We start from the raw sequence: 18001 nt of genomic DNA, 5'->3' as shown, positions 1-18001 counted from the left end.
GGCCAAAAGAAATCTCTTTTAGATCAGGGCAGCAGGGTCTGGCATTATGTCATTGTAACCAAGACTGATGTTCTCCGTGGTGTTTCAAGGAATAAAACTTGGTTACCTGATAGAGAAGGAATTTATTTCTGTGCTTCATTTGATTTAAAATTTTATTAGAAAACAATTTTACTGAGAGTCTCATGAAATTAAATCTTTTTCCTTACCAAGAAAAATTTGGTTTTATTTTTACCCCTTTTCAGACATTATAAAACTTCCTTTAGAATTCTCTGGAAGGGTAGGGGTGTGTGTGTGTGTGTATGTGTGTGTGTGTGTGTGTGTGTGTGTGTGTGTGTGTGTATGCATGTGCATGGGCATACATGTATATGCATGTAAAAGCAAATGAGAGAAGATATGTGCCTTTGATCCAAGATCATGCTTATATAAAGCAAATGCAAAAAAAAATATTGCATCATTTGCTTCTCTTGTTCATTGACTCACAGGCTTGGTGACCACTTCATTCTTTTTGGCTTCAGAATTTATAACAGTCCTGTTAAATGCTTTTTAGGAGGAAAAGAAGTCTATTGATTCCATGTCCAGCCTTTTGATTTTTAGGATTGCATGGCTGTAGGAAATCTTCCCATGTGGTTGGTGGATAGTAGATAAGATTTTATGTATATCTATTCTAGAATCATAGTCATTATTTTCTCAATTCCTGATTAACTACCTTATGGATTACATTTTATGACAGAAGGTCACCTATTACCCCACTGCCTAACAAGGGCATTGGTTATGGGAAAAAACCAAGCTTGGAAGCAGGATCCTACTTTACAGGAATAGGTCTTATCAATGTTGAGGACACATTGGAGGTCTCTAACATGGCTCATTGGAGAGAATCCACTAGAATTTTAAAAATGGATATATTTTAGATCTGGAGGGGAATATAACTATCATCTAATGCAATCCTGCCATTTGAGAATTGAAGACACTATAATCAAGAGAAGTGAGGAGGTTTGCCCCAGGTCTTGTAGGCATATAGTGACAGAGCCAGGGCTAGCGCTTAGGTCTCATAGAATCTTGGAGTCAGAAAAAGGGACTTCCAAGTCATTTGGCCCAGTGTTCCATTCGACACAAGATTATCAGCAACAACTCTCCTGATAGGCAGCTCTTCAGTCTCTCTTTAAACCATTCTACAGGTGGAGCACTTACTGTCAGATGAGGATCTCGACTCCATTTCTGGACAATTCTAAATATTAGTCAGTTATTCCCTATATTGAGTCAAAATCTGTCTCCTTGTAGCCTCTATCCCTTAGTCTTAGACATGACCCCTGGAGTCTAACTGAGCAAGTTGCATCACTCTTTCAAATGATACATTTTTAATTTTTCTCCAAGCTAAACATGGTTTTGATCCCTCTCAAATTCTGGTCCTTCTCCAAATGACACACTTCTATTTATCAATGTTATTCTTAAAATATTGGCTTCCCAAATAAGGCACAGTACTTCTGATGCACTCTAGCTCCAAATATACCTTAAGGTGCCTTTTGTATTGCCTTCATCGTTTTGCTAAGATAGATGTATTGACCAGACTTGAACAAGAGGATGAGAGCTCATTAAGTTGGCTTTGGGAAGTCATACAATAATGACCCCAAGAGTGTCCTTGAAACACAAGGCCATATATATATATATATATGTATTTTTTAAAACAATATTCTTCTTGTGATGCTGTGTGGAAATGAATCATGGAAGACCACAGTCTCCAAATAATTAAAGTGGAAAGTCATCCAAAGGACAATGGAGAAGAGTATGGTGGGTGTGAGTAGGCTGAATACAACACATCATTAGACAAGAATGGAGCAAGAGAAGCATCGTAAAGGAGGAGATGTGGTATAGTTGAAAAAGCATTAGATTTTCAGTCATGGGATTTGGGTTTGTCTTGGCTCTGCTGTTTGGGAAGGTCACTGAATCTTTCTGGTCTCAGTGTTTCTCCTCCGTAAAATGAGGGGACTTGGTCTAAGTGACCTCCAAGTTTCCTTCCCGCTAAATCCTCTGATTCTGTGAAAGGATTTCATAAGAGAAATGTAAGACTAGAAAACAAGGTGGGTCAGCCATACAGTGGACAGCCTGTGTGCTCCATTGCAATTTACACAGTGCCAAGGGAACTAGAAGATGATTCCTTACATGTTAGGAGGACCTACAAAAGCACATAGAGAAGGGAAGAGAACAAACACTTTCTAAAACACTTACTATATGCCAGGCCCTGTGTTAAGCACTTTATAAATATTATCTCATTGGCTCTTCACAAAAATCCTGGGAATTATGTTCTATTATTATCCCCATTTTACAGTTGAGGAAACTGAGACAGACAGTTTAATTGTCTTGCCCAGAGTCTCACAGCTAGTGTCTGAGGTTGGATTTGAACTTAGTTCTTCCTGATTCTTGGCCAAGGGCCTTATTCACTGAGCCACCTAGCTGCCAAAGATATGTCATAGACAAGAGTCAACAGAGAAGAGAGGATGTGAATGGTTTGGGATTTGCATCACTGGAAGGAGTAATTAGACCAGTGAGATGACAGAGCCCTTAAAGTATTGATGAGAAAAGAAGAGCATTTTACAAGCCACAGCTGTTTTTGCAGGGGTGTATTGGAGCCAGCTCATACGGGCTCCAGAGAGCCCATTGTTAAATTTTTAGTGTGAGCATTTATACCTCAGAAATTAGCAAATCCTACAAGGAAGGGTCTGGATTATTGCTTTGTTGATTGTCTAGACTTAAGAAAGTGATGGAGAAAATATTAATCATGCAGATTAAATTGAAAAGAGTGTAGTATGTACATATTTCCCCCCCAGAGAGCTGGTTGTTAAACATTTACCAGGACAGCCCTGGTTTTAGCCTTCCTAACAACATTCAGACACATCTTTGTCACTCTTTTGTATTCACCCTCTATTGTGCATCCCTGGTTTCACCTTTTATATCTGTCCATTTGAATAGGAGCTTATTAGAGAATGCCATGAACAGACACACTGGTCTCTTTAGATAACTCCCCTTTTCTTTTTTTTTAAATTAAAAAAATTTAATTTAATTTTTTTTTGACTAGGCAATGAGGTTAAGTGATTTATCTAGGGTCATACAGCTAGTAAGTGGTATGTGTCTGAGGCTGGATTTGAACTCAAGTCCTCCTGAATCCAGGGCCGGTGCTTTATCCATTGCGCCACCTAGCTGCCCCCCTTTTCTTCTTTTGTGATTTAATCATTAGGATGCTGGAGCCAATAGTTTATACGTTTCCCAAAGCTCACCAAGTAAGTTTTGGCACCTCCCTTTCTCAGCTCCCAAAGAATCTTGAAACCAGATTTAAATCCTGGCCATACTGAGAGGAATAGAAGTAGCTGCTGCCTTTTAAACAGGTGGTGTTCCCAAAGTTTGTAAGTCACTCATCTGGAACTTGGAATGCATTTTCCCATAGAAACAGAGTCATAAATGGTGATTAGGTTCCCAGGCTAGCCTATATGACCCGTAAAGTTGACCAACCCTAGAGTAATAACAGTAACTATGAACTATTAGCTCCCCTAATCCCTGCTAGGCTCTAAACCTGGAGCCCTGATTAATCTTGAGCTACAAAAAGGAGGGAGAAAAAAAGGTTGGAGAGAAGGTACAAGGACAGTTTCAAAAGCTGGTTTTGAGGAAGGTCTGGGAGGAGGGCAGAGAAAGTAGAGATTTCAGAATCTTCTGAACTCTGGTGATCTGGATGGGGAAGGGGAGGGGAGGGCACTGCTTCAATGGTGGATTAGGCAGCATTTGTTTGTACAGGTTGTGAATTGTGCCCCTAAAATGGGGATTGCTTGTGTCAAATGACTGTATTCTTAGGAAGTAAGAGATGACTGTGTATGCCTTTGTGCTTGTATGGGTTCCCTGGGTAGGTATGTGTTCAGTGATACTGGTTTGAGAAGACCTCAGGAATGGGGTATTTTTGACAGTTGATTTTTAATATTAGTGATCTCTGAGGTGGTATGTAAGTTCCCCTGGATTTGAAGACGGAGTTATTGTCCAAAGCTAGAGTGCAATGAATATAACTCCTTAGAACTCCAACATTTTTTTGGTTGTATCAATGGCCTCTGGCAGGGGAGCAGTTAAACTTACTACCTAGGTGATCCAATTATTTTGTTTGCACTTTGCCAATTAGTCAAGGAAAAATGTATTCCACATTCTATCAACTGTACTTGTATTGTTTTTCATGTTCAGACAAATGTTCTTCAAGGGGAGGTGGTTATTAGGGAGGAGCCTTGTTTTAGGAAATGTCAGACCATCCAGTTTAGATTTATTGAGGCTCAGGCAAGTGCCAAGGATTTCAAAAAGTGAGTGTGTATATTTTTCGTCCTTGACTGATTGTTCTAGAATCCTAAAATAGAATTCTAGAATCCAAGTCCTAGAACCAGAACTTGAAATATGTAAGGAAAGTAAGTGACAGAAATAAGGAAGTTCCAAAAGGCCCAAAGATAGTTAATGAATAATGTGTTCATGTCATTTTGGAAATATTTGGAATGCCAGCACCAAGGAGACCAACTAGTAAAAAAAATCTGTTAGTGTTAAGCCCAGGGTAATGTAACCTGTGTAGGTAGAGCATGTGGTAGGATTTGTAGAAGAATCAATAGTTTTGCCAACCCCTCACTAGTCTGAAGTGCCCACCAGTAAAATTACTCCTTTGAATTAAGGCCTGGTGTCCAGATGACCCTTGAAAACATAGATATGTTTACTTGGGAGGGGGAGTGAATTAATCTATCAACATGTTAGCAGGAATTCATTTGTCAAACTAGTCACTTTAGAAGGGGAAGGGAATAAGCATTTTTTAAACACCTACACTGTGCTAAACCCACAAATATTACCTCGTTCGATTTTAGGAAGCAGAGGATAGGATCCAGTGGGGAATGATAAGTGGAGACATTTTGATAGGTGCAGGAGAAAGAAAACAACCATGAGAACAGTTTGATTGGAACACAGAGTATGTGAAGGGAAATAATATGGAAAAAACTTAATAATGATACTGACAGATAATGCCTCCTCATACTTGAGCCTGCTTGGTAATTTATGTGAAAATTCTGGTCATCCCCCAAAGCAGAGATTTTTGTTATATTCATTATAACAGAGAAGTAGAGTTAGGCAAAAGTGTAAAGCAGGCCAGCACTCTGGACCATGGAGCTGTGTCAGAGAGAAAAGCTCTAAGGGGGTGCTTTAATGTGGATGCAGGAAACGAGTGGGAGAGTCTGGGGGATGTGGTGCTGTAAAAGGAGACAGTGGATGTTTATGTTACTAGCCAACTTGGCCCACTTTGGGATTTTGCCTAGCTCTGCTTCTCTGCTGTAGTGAATATGACAAAAATCCCTATTTTGGGGGATGACCAGGATTTTCTTATAAATTACCAACCGGGCTCAAGTATGTGGTTAATGAGGAGGTATTATCTCTCAGTATTAGTCTTAAGTCCTCTTCCATATTATTTCCCTTCACATATTCTATGTTTCACTCAAACTGTCCTGCTGTTTATTTAACCACACCTAGTATTCCATCGGATGGTCCTCAGTGTCTGGAACTCAATGGTTCCCTCCTCACCTCTTTCTGGTAGAAGCCCTATATTCCTTCCTACGATAGCTCAGGCACCATCTTTGTCAAGATCTTTCTCGGTATCCCCCCTAATTAGTAATGTCCTTCTTGAAATTACTTTGTATTATTATTTTGCATTTACTTATCTGTATACAGCCTCCACCTCCCCATTGAGGAGAACTGTGGCTGCGTCTCCAACGCCCTGCAGGTTGTAAGTATTTACTAAATATGAATTGAATAGACTTGAATTGGTATAAACATCTTTACCCTGTCTTCTCTCTCAGAAGGTGTCATTCCTTTGATAACAGCAAATAATTTTTTTGGTTTTTGGACATGAGTGGTTGAAAACATGCCACTTATAGTTTCCTTTTTAAAGGTACAGGCTTAGAAACTTGACTGGGCTTGGTTTATTCAATTCAATTCAATGCAACAAGGGCAGGTTGCAGGGGAAAGCGCATTAGGTCTGGAATCAAGGGAACAGGGTTCAAAATCTGCTTCTGGCACTTTCTACTTATGGGATGCTGGACAAATCACTTACCCTCTCTGGGTAAAATGAGGAGCTTGGACTTATGTCTCCTGAGGGCCCTTCCTATTTTAGATCTATGGACCCGCTAAGTACCTACTGTGTGCCTGGCTGTGGTAGAAAGGCCCAGAGGTAAAAAAGCAAAAATGAAAGTCGCTGTCCTCCAGGTATTTGTATTCTGCAAAGGTTCTCATTCTTCTTCCTCACCTTCTTTGCTTGTCCCTGGGTTTTCTCCTCCTGTGTCTTCTGGAGGTGACTTTTGTTTATTGTTGTTGTTAAGCCCTGACCTCATATGTTACTGGCCTCTTCTCTCCATCTGCGGGTGGGCACTTCCTTTGCTAGTACTCTCTTTTTAAAAATGCTCCCTCATACTACAGACTTAGAAAACATATAGCTCAATCAAAAACCCATCTAGCATTTCACAGGCCCTATAGGCTTTTCCTCTTTGGCCCAATTCCTGGATTTGAGGCTTCTTAGTTTAGGATGCCAAGGAAGGATTTGGAAATGCTGTCCATCTATAATCCCAAAGTATGTATTTGCAAGGCTGCTTTTCACATCCCCCTGCTTGATATCCTAGGCTGCGAGGGAAGTCCCACACAAGTGAATGAGTTCAGCCCTAGGTGGTGTTCTACCACCAACACTGCAGCACAGGAACTTTGTCCATCACTCATGAGAATTTCAATGTCTGGGTAAATAAATATTTTTGGGTCAGCTCTGAAAAACCCAGAAGCACTTATTGCATGTTGACTTTGGCCCTCAGCCAAGCCAGAGCAAAGCCCTATAAAGTATTTTACAATGATAACTGCTAGAAGGAATGGCCAGACGGGGAGGTCCAGGCAGATTGGAATGAGAAGGACCAGCCAATACTCCATGGCACAGCTGACCCTGCAGAGGAAGAAGAGGCAATGGGTCTGGGAGTGGAAATAGGTAACACAAATAACTCATTAGTGTTCATTTTGTAAATGGTTTTATGAAATTGTTTCAAACTCACATTCTCAGACAACAGGGAAAGCCATAAATAGATTAACACAGTTATCTAAACATTGCCGCCTAAAATAAATCAAAAGCCAACTTAAATAGGACCAACTAAACTTTTAGAAATAGAGCAGTTAGCTTCTCATGCTTTCAGAATGTGAGATTCCATTAAATAAACTGACTTGAGTGGGTCTTTTTAATAGTGTCTAATACCCATAGAATAGTTCCCATATTTATACTTTTGCATCTTTGTCTAATGTTTCCACAGTCTTTATTCCTTATTGGGACCTTGGGAGAGAGACATAGAATCATAGTATTTCAGAGTTGGAAGGGACCTTAGAGATTATCTAGTACAAATCACATCCAGTACAAATCATTTATTTTGTAGATAAGAACTTCTCTATGTACAGGTTGTTTTTGCCCAGTAGAATGGAAGCCCCTTGAGGGAAGGGACTGTATGATTTTGACCTTTGTGATCCGAGCACCTAGCAAACTGTCTTATACATTGTGAGTACTTCAGAAATGTTTATTGAATTGAATTGAAAAGGAATTCCAAAGAGGTGATGGGTACAGCAGCCAGGCAATAACACAGGAGGAACTGGAGCCAGTAGGAGGAAGAGAATGAGTCGGGCACTTCATGTAGGAATTGTGCCATCTCACTTTCATCGCTCCTGAAGTTAAATCAATTAAGCACACTAGAGCAAATCGTCAAGTTATGAAAACCCTCTGCAAATTTACTTTAACAATCTTTGTCTTAAAGTTGGAAACAAGGTAGATGCCCCTGGACTCCCCAGTCTAATGGCTAACCAAGCTGTGGTACATGAATGCAGTGGCAAGACAGACAGACAGACAGGGGATTTATTCAGTATTTATTGTGGCCAGGCATTGTGTTAAGTTCTGGGGATACAAACATAAGCAAGCAAGACAGTTCTGGCACTCAAGGAGCTTACATCCTAATGAAGGAAGACAACACATAGAGGTGTACAGAAGTGGCATGGAGGCCTGGGCCCTGTAAAGATAAGGTAAAATCTTACCCATCAGAGTAGGCAGACCCTGAGGTGGAGTCCCAGGTTAAATATGATAAAGATGATGAGAGAAACAGAGAATCATGAGAAGTCTTACATGAATTGATGCAAAGGGAAGTGAACAGAACTGAGGAAATGATATACATGCTGACTACAGCAACATAGATGGAAAGAATAGCAATAACAAAGTAAAGGTAAAACTGAATTCTCTAAAATTATGACTAAGCTTAGGCCCCAGGAAGAACCATGAGAAGATTCCTCCCTTCTTTGCTGAGATGGGGGACTAAAGTGTGGAACACCATAGACGTCAGACTTTTTTTGATATATTGGTTAGTTTTGATGAACTTTTTCTCTCCTCTTGCCCCCAACTTCCCCCATTTGTTAGAAGGAAAAGCTCTGGAGGAGTGGGAGGGGAAGGAATACATCAGGAAATGTAGGTGAAGTAAAAACAAAAGATAGAAATAACATTTCTTTAAAAAAAACTGCAAAACTGTGTTCTAGAATAGATTTTGGTAAAAGGCAGGCATCAAAATTGATTTCATTGTTTTAGTTATTCCCATTAGAAAGTGAGCTTTTTGAGGATAAGGATAGATTTTGCCTTTCTTTGTATCTCCAGCACCTAGAACAGGGTCTGGCACATAATAAGTACTTAATAAATGCTTGTGATTGTTGTTGATGACTTAATAAAATAACGTATAGTCTTAATTATTAGATAGTCCTGTCATGTGAAGCACAAAGGCAATATCATTGGCAATTTCCAGTCTATCTGCAAAAATTGGCTGTGAAATTAACCTTGAGAATTTATTCCTTGACTAGAATTCTGTGACCCAAATTCTAAAGAAATAAAAGTCACAGAAATTCTGAATTCTTTATAGCAGCTCTATGGGTTGCCAATGACATTGATTGAATTGGGTTAAAAAAAAAGTTAGCTTTTGTAGTCATTCATTGGTGGAAAAAACAGAAAGAAATGTGTAATTGTCCAGGGTCCTTTCTTCCACCTAGTGCTACCCACCAAGAAAAATTAATTTCACAAGTCTAAGATGGGAGAGGCATGGTTAGACAGCTTTTCATCTGAGAATCATCTGGGGGGAGGTGTAGTTCAGTGAACTATGAGCTCAGTAGAATCAACAGTATCATATGGCAAATAAGAAAGCTAACTTAGGCTTCAGGAACAGAAGCATGGGATGTGAAGTGACCTTCATCATCTATAACTCAACTGGGGGGAATCCCCAAGAACTGAGACACATGTTGGAAAGTGGCCTGTCTTGTGCTGTCAGCTAGGAACCAGTTTGGTGACAAACTCTGGTTCTGTAGTCTTACAGTATGGTAATTGAGACAAATTGTAGTCTAGCCTGGGAACTGGTCTGAAATGGCTGTCGTTTTAAGATGTTATCCCTGGGAAGGCTTTCAGGAAGTCATTCTGGTCAGAATTAGCATCTCCAACTGCCTTTTGGCTTCCCACTCTGGGTAAATGAAGCAAAACTGAATTCCCATTGCTCAGCAATAGCTGCTGGCTTTCCTGTCAGCTGAGAGTTAAACTGCTTGTTTATAGCTTGGATCTGCTTGTTGTTGGGTCTTTGGAAGAAGGGGATGCTACTTACAGCTTCACCTCTGGTCCAGAAAACAGAAAGGAAAATGTGAGCAATTATGCATTATAGTGGATCCCTTTCATCAGCCTGCTAATTAGATATTTATTACTAGAAAGGGGCAAACACTGGACTAGAAATAAAGAGACAAGTTGAAGTCTTGACCTTGACTCTAACACTAACTGACCTGTCCTTACCTCTGCCTCATCCAGTCTCTCTCTTCTTTCAAGATACAGCTCAAGCACCATTTTCTGCATGAGGCCTTTCATGATTCCCTCATTTGCTAGTGTCCTCCCTCTCTAACTACCCTGTATTTAACTACTTTGTATATATTTTCATCTAACAACAACAGTAATGATTGCTAGCATTTATATAGCACTTTAAGGTTTGCAAAGTACTTTGTAAATTTTATCCTCATAACCCTGGAGGGTGGTGCTATTATTATCCCCATTTTATTGGTGAGGGATTTTGGAGTGCTTTGCATTTGGATCTTTGTCTCTACTGTGTCTGCTCTCTCTGGCCTAGATAAACCCAATCAGTTTGAAAAGTTAGAAGATAGCAACGAATGATAGAAAAGCAGCAAGGAGAGTGGCATCTTCAGTTGGCGAATACCGGGCGGAGGGTTGGATAGAAGCTGCCTAACTTTTTCCATCAGTCTCTGGTGGTATATTTCCTATAAAAGGAGGTATTCCTCTCCAGTATGCGAAATAGCGGAGCACCTTGGTTTGAGTTTGTGTGGAGTATTTGCTTTTCTAGTTGCTGTGGGAATTAGGCAAAGATGGAAGAGAATAGTTTTTAAGACACATCACAGATTGTCATTCATGCCTATAAAGTGATTCTCAATTCTCAGAGGAAAGGCAATGTAAATGCCAAAGTTCAGTTCTTATTTTCATTTCTCCACTTAAAAAAAGCATTTTAGAAAATACTGTTGGAATTATACTTGACCACAAATATGATTTAAGGAATACTAAAGTCAACATTGGGAAACAAACATTATGGTCAAAGCTGCAGAAACTGGCCCATTGACAGATAGGTATGGTTTAAAAGACTAGGATTTTGATTCTGATTCTAAATTTGTGTAGCTTTGTGATGCTGGGCAAATAACTTTAAGCTCCAGGTGCCCAAGTTTTCCAATTGCTAACATCAGAAAGAAGGGTGATATTCTTTTGGTAGCAACTGAATAAGAAGATGATTTATATTGATTATGATATCTTATCCTATTGATTGGTTGTAAGTAAGAATGAAGAGTCCAAGGATGACTTCTAGGTTTCAAATCTAGGTGACAGGAAGAATAGTGGCACCCTTGCAGAAATAGGAGGAGAGGTAGTATTTGGGGGAAGGACAATGAGTCCTGTTTTGAATATGTTCAGATGTATATGGGACACACAGATAGAGATGTCAAACAATCAGCTGTAGATATGGAACTGCAACACAGGAAAGGGATGAGGACTGGACATGTAGATTTGAGAGTGATATATGTAGAAATGACAGTTGAATCCATGGGAGATGATGAGAGGACCAATAGAGAGACTGTTGAGAGAGAAGATGACAGAGCTCAGTGGTATGCACGTACAGAGATGGTGGGATGCAGATCATAACCCTACAAAGGAGACAGGAGTATATGTCCAGTAGGTAGGAAGAGAACCATAACAGGCCAGTATCACAAAAACCCAAGGAGGTCAATAGTGTCAGATCTGCAAAAAAGTCAAGAAAGAAGAGGATTGAGAATGGCCATTGTATTTAGTAATAAAAAGACATCATTTGGTACTTAACAAAATATTTTTTTTTTCAATCAGCCATTTAGGGGGTATTGATAAGGCCTTAGACTTTCCCCAAGTTTTTGGAATTCTCCTCTCTTTCAGATTCCTTGAAAATATTTTTATTCACATTCCTGAGATTTCTCAACTTTTCTGCATACTTGGTATATATTTTTTTTCTTTAGTTCCACTCCTATTCACTCATGTAGCATATCAGGGACTGTGATTTTAAAGTCCAAGTATATTGGTTCCATTGTTATTAATGCAGAAAAGAGAGGTGGCACCATGGAGCTGGTTTTAGAGTCAGATAACTTGAGTTTGAATCCTAACTCTGCTACCTGGGTTACCTTGGGTCTTACTCTCCTCATCGGTAAAATGAGGGGATTGGATTAGATGATCTCTGAGATCTGTTCCAACTCTAAATTCTATTAAAGTTTACCTTGCAGGACTTACTAAGTTCTTTGTGGGGCAACTTTGGTGTGTTCTAGTTTTGTTTTGTTTCTTACTTTCTCTGAAACTGATGTGGGGGCTTCTTGGAAATGCTTATTATGAGCACCAAGAAATGGGGTGACTGATTGTGAAGTGTCCCATGAGATGATTCTTTTCGTTGCCTTTGGGCAAACCACAAAGCCAGTTCTTCTCTTTCTTACATTTGCTCCTCCAAAGAAAACTAGTGAGATAGCCTTTCACTCAGCAGCAACTTAGGTTTGTATTCTGGTTTTGTCTAGAGTAAGAATGTCATGAATGATGTAAGGTCCAGTTGCTCTAGCAGCTTGTACACTAATTGGTGATTGGGCATGGATCTCACATTTAGAGTATAAAGAGCTAAGTTAATCTTCCTAAGCTGTTTAAAATCTGGATGAGTTTTGATGTTCTCCCCTGCATCTTCTGCTGTTCTGCCACCATCACTGTAGAAGTGGAAGGGGGTCATGCAAGATGAGGGCCATTTTGTATTTTTCTTTGTTCTAGGGCAGTTTCCCCACTCTGGTTCTAGGGGATGCCACTGATACTTTCTCCTGGTCATAACACCAGGCTCTCATGGTTTCCCTCCTAACTCTTGTTTCTCCTTCGATGGCATTTCCTCCTCCTCCTTTAAATGTGAATATTTCTCAAAGTTATAGCCTTGATCTGCTTTTCTTTTCTCTCTTTATGTTCTTCCTTGATTTTATCTGTTTTTGTTGTGTGTGCACACATGTGTGTGCATGTGTGTGTGTGTGTGTGTGTGTGTGTGTGTGTATGTACTTCTCTCAAGAGTCTAATCTGGGAACTTTCACCTTTTCATCTTCACCTGCACATCTACTAATACTTCAAATTCAATGTGCTAAAAACGGAATTCATTATCTTTCCCCTAAAACTTCCTCCTCCCCTAACTTTTCTCTGGCACCACCATCTCCCCAAAGTAACCTTTTTTTTCCTCTCTCATCCCCACATCTAATTAATTGTCAGGTCCTGTTGGTTCTATCCCTGAGTTATTTCTTTTCTCTCTTTCTTCTTACCTGTACTAATAGAATTGTTTTCTAACTGACCTTTCTGACAGCAGTTTGTCTTCTCTCCAATCCATTCTTCAAGCTGCTGACCAAATAATTGTCCTAATGCTCTGTTCTGAGTGCATCACTCTTCCCCTTGGAAATCGTCTTTGGCTCCTGAATTGCTTTGTCGATACAGCATACACTCCTTATCTTCACCTTGAAGACCTTTCTGGACTTATTTCAGGGGTGTGCTGGAGTCAGCTCAATCAGGCTCCTGAGATCCAATTATTAAAATTTCAGTGTGAGCATTTACACCTTAGAAATCAGCAAATGCTACAAATCTGGACTTGATTTATTGTTTTGTTGTCTAATCTTCAGAAAGTGATGGAGAAAATATTAATAATGCCGATTAAGCTTAAAAGTGTGCCCTGAGTATGTTTTTTCAGAGAGCTGGTTGTCAAACATTTATGAGCATCCCATTGCTTGCACCTGTCTTATTATATTTTGTATTATAGTTAATTATAGATGTGTTGTATCTTTCTACTAGATTGTATACTCCATGAGGATAGGAACCCTGTCATATGTGGCACAATGCCCTGCATAAAGTTGATGTTTTAATAAATATTTGTTGAATTTGAATACTAGATTCATTAATAATAATAGTTGACATTTATATAGCACTTTAAGGTTGCAAAGAGTTTGCAACACTTGATCCTTACAACAATTGTATGACTATTTTTATCGCCATTTTACAGATGAGAAAACAGCAACTCAGATTAAGTGACATTGACCTTGTTTACATAACTAATAACTATCAGCTGCAAGATTTGAATGTAAGTTTCTTCTGATTGTAAGCCTAACACTCTTTCTATTGTAATACATGCCTACTATGCCATACTATGCTCTTGAGGGTAGTTCAAGTTTGTATCCCCAGAATTTAGCAGTTTTCTATACATAGTACACGATTAATAAATACTTTTAAAATTTGTTTAATTTGAGTATTAGAATAAGAACAAGTTCTGTGGCTCATTCAATCTTTATAGTTACTAAGCTTTGTTCATAGTTTTATTGAGTTGAATCGAATTATCTGTTTAGAGACCTAGAATAATTTAAATGGGAAAATTAATTGGTTGACTTCACTTGTGGTCTTATATGTTGGGATTGGTAACTATTGTAAAGAATCAATTTAAGTAGAAACATGGCCACACACCCAATACATATAGACTTAACCTGTTTCCATGACTGAAGCAGAACTTCATTATAATATAACATATTATGCCATGGTGTCTTAGATATTCCTATGATATAACCTTAGATATTTCTTAGATCTGACCTATGGTAGAGTCCTGGATGCTATGTCTGAACAGGGAACCCAATTTGTCTAGGAGCTCAAATTTGGTGCCACCTAAGTTGACATTGCCACATGAGGCCTCGTTCTACTATAACGGTAGATAGCAGTAACAACAGGCAGGTGGCATTTTAGAAATGTCTTCCTGACTTTAGCGATAAAGTTGGACTTCAGGTGAAGGAGCAAGTAATGATATCTAACCTGAGGGCATTATGAAAGCCAGACAGCTCATAATGAAAGCAACCCTCCATTTGCGATAAGGACCCTGGTATCTCTTGTCAGCAGTAGTACTCCCATCCCATTCTCCAGGACATCAAAGGGGTTCCCAAGCAGTTGGTAAGATACTCAATGAGAAAATTGGGCCTCATAAAATTAAGAAGTTTTTCCCTTCAAGGTACATGCCCCACCTCTCAAAAAAAAATCTATTAATTTGGGTGTCCAAACACTGTAATAGGATTTCTTGCATTGAAGTCCCCAAATACCAGGTGATGTTCCCACGGGGCAGTTATGTGTTTATTTAAGCAGGTCAAGATAAATGAGTTTTAGGCATAGCCTCTTGAAACTATCTTTCTATTTCTTCTACCTCTCCAATTTTTGCAGTTTTAGCATTGCTCAATCTAATAGCAATGTATGTGTGTGTGTGTGTGTGTGTGTGTGCGTGTGTGAGATAGTATAATGTCTTAGACACCCTTTGTGCTTGAAAGAATGGAAAGATAATAGCTACTCTATTCACCTTGCTGTTTCTTACCTATCCACCTTCATACTGGTGTTAAAGAATATTTGGGGGAGGGGAAGTGTAAATTCCACTTGACCACCTTTTGAGATCAATTCTTCTACCATATATCTAAGGGATGACCATAGGAGCAGTTGTCCCCCCTCCCCCCCAAATGGGGCCATATCAAAGCAAGAGGAGTGGTTGCCTCATTGCAAAAGGAAGAGCCCAATGTAGTAATTACTCCCATAGCTCCATCTGTTTACTTCAGCTTTCTTAGAAGGCCTGTTTGTGGTTTGTAGGTATGCAATCACAGTGCAGGTAATTGTACCTATGACAGGTTTTAATTTAGCTGGAAGCTAGGGTCCTAGGGTCAAAAAAGAGAGGGTACATAGGAAAGGGTCATCTTCCTTATTCCACATGAGTGGCCATTTATGGAACAGTGGCGCTAAGATGAAAACCAAAATGGTTGTAGTGTGCTCAGGGCTCATGTCCAACTCAAGTGGTTTGAGAATACTCCTGTTTCTTGACTTCACTTGTAACTACATGTGAAACAGCATATACTCCCTTTCCTTCCCCAAGACACATGACAGTTCCTGCCCAGACTGATCATATTACCATTTCCTCCCTAAAGCCAATTAAAGGTCTCTAATCCCTTCTTTTGTTTACAGAAAGGATGAATTTGATTCAGAAAGGATGCATGGGTTAAGCCAAATCCTAAAAGATTTTAGAAAGGGAGATTTCTGCACCATAGGCAGGAACACACCCTTTTTACACTGATGAGATTATGATGAATTTTTCCATATTCTGACATACTTCACGCCCATGCTCTCTTTCATCTAATTCTCTTAACTGTGCTGTAAAAATGGGACTGTATCTTTACCATCCAACCCTAATATACATATGTGCTTTGATGATCACTTTCAAGAATATACAGAGACACCAAAGTGTGGGGTAAGTATATGTAACCAAGATCACACACAAAGGAAGAGATAGGGCAAAAAACAGAAATGAATCCATTTGGGACTTACTTTCTTGCTTCAGCCAGAAGTTTACAGTGGATTCATTGTTCTCCAGGTGTTCTCAGGCATAGGAAGAACTGAACAAGGCCTTCCTGGTGTAATCTCTATGTTTGGGGCTCTTTTTCCCATCTGAGTGTAAACTCCAGAATGTTTTCCTGGAGGTAGGGTTAATAGCACTACTGATTCTCTGATTTCTATTCCCCAGCCCTGGTCACTTTGCTAAACTCCAGTTCTATATCTACAAATACAGTGGATGATGGACCTCTGGTTTGGAAATATGATTCTTTTACTAGCTGGATCCAGCGGCTAGGAATGTGAGCACTGGGCCTTACAAAGATGTCCATTGGATCATAGATTTATTATCTCGAACACATGATGATTCTAAGATGTTTCCTCTCTGGCTCAAGAAGCTATCCTTGCTTCCCATCTTTTACAAGTTCCAGGTAAATTAAGGAAGTGGTATTCATATGCTTTGGTATCCCTGGAATAAAGAGGAAGGTCATCTAATTAAGGATAAAGAGTCCTGGCCCAAACATTGACCTAATGTAAAGCATTATTAAGGGGCAGCTAGGTGGTGCAGTAGATAGAGCACTGGGCTTAGAATCAGGAAGATTGATCTTCATGAGTTCAAATCTGACCTCAGACACTTAGTAGCTATGTGTCCCTGGGTAAGTCACTTAACCCTGTTTGCCTCAGTTTCCTCATCTGTAAAATGAGCTAGAGAAGGAAATGGAAAATCATTCCAATATCTCTGCCAAGAAAACCTCAAATGGGGTCATGAAGAGTCAGACATATAACTAAACAAAAAAAACAAGACATTATTAAACAAGCCATCTAAGCTCTGACTTTGTTTCCCTATATTATGAAGATGATTATAATTGACCCTAATCCACCTCCCAGGGATCCTATGAGGATAGACAGGTACAACTAACTTTGTCAGATTGCTTTAAACTATTTGGAAGTGAGGTTATATAAATACAAGGTCTTATTACATTAAATAAAAACTATCATTATTCATTGGCAAAGTCCATTACACCAAGAAATCTACCTCCTTTTGTAGCAGGGCATGAACAAAAAGGTGGAAAAAACATCTAGTTTTTTCGGAAAGACAGTGGTTATTCACAGCTGTGTTTTGTGGGTTATAATAAGAGGATTTTTGATGACCTTTCAAAGCAAGGTTAATAGCTACCTAGACTTGTTCTTTCCTTAACCATGTGGTGGTGAAAATACTGAGGGATTATTTTCCCAGCTAATTGCTAGATGTAGGAAAGGAGAGTATGTACTCTACACCTTTTTACCTGTATTGTTGACAGGAGAAAAGACCCTGAGGTGTCTCAAAAAGAGGCATTGATTTTAAATTTCCATAGTCTAGCATCCATTGTGTTTGTGGAATATCTCATTTTTGATAGTGAATAGGAAATTGATCTAATTGGATGAGTCCCTTTCTCGGACTCCCACAGGCAGAATAACTTGGTCAGCAGATGGATGACCAACATGGATAAAAGGTTTGCTATTCTTTATACAGCTAAATAATGAAGTATCCATGGCATATGTGGGAATTAAAGGGAGAGAGAAATTTTTTTTTAAAAATTCTTTCCTTAATGTAAGGATATATGTATTTGTGGCAAGAAGGGAAGTGATATGTGAAAGGCAGAATCAGATTCTTGTGGTTTGAATATTTTCCCCATTCCTTTTGTTCCCTCCAAAATATGAAAAGGAAACATCTATACACACATATGCTTATGTGCAGAGGAAATGATGCATAATGATCAAACAGTTTCAACAGTGGAGGATCCCTTGTCATTTTCTCCTTATGCAGATTTAGATAGTTTTTGCTGAATGTAGATGTGAATTTTTAACCTTTCACACACCCCAAAATGTTTTAATAGTACTCATAAAATCACTGCTTGCATGTGAAGGCTTCCAGTCACCACTTGGACATTCTTTGTTTTTCCTTACAGACTACAATATTTTAAGCATGAAACTTTTCTCTCCTTGTCAAGCTTCTTTATACTGTGT

Source organism: Vombatus ursinus, unplaced genomic scaffold (genome assembly GCF_900497805.2).
Source record: "Vombatus ursinus unplaced genomic scaffold, bare-nosed wombat genome assembly UNPS02014841.1, whole genome shotgun sequence".
Taxonomy (NCBI): domain Eukaryota; kingdom Metazoa; phylum Chordata; class Mammalia; order Diprotodontia; family Vombatidae; genus Vombatus; species Vombatus ursinus.
Note: the sequence above shows the minus strand (reverse complement) of the source record.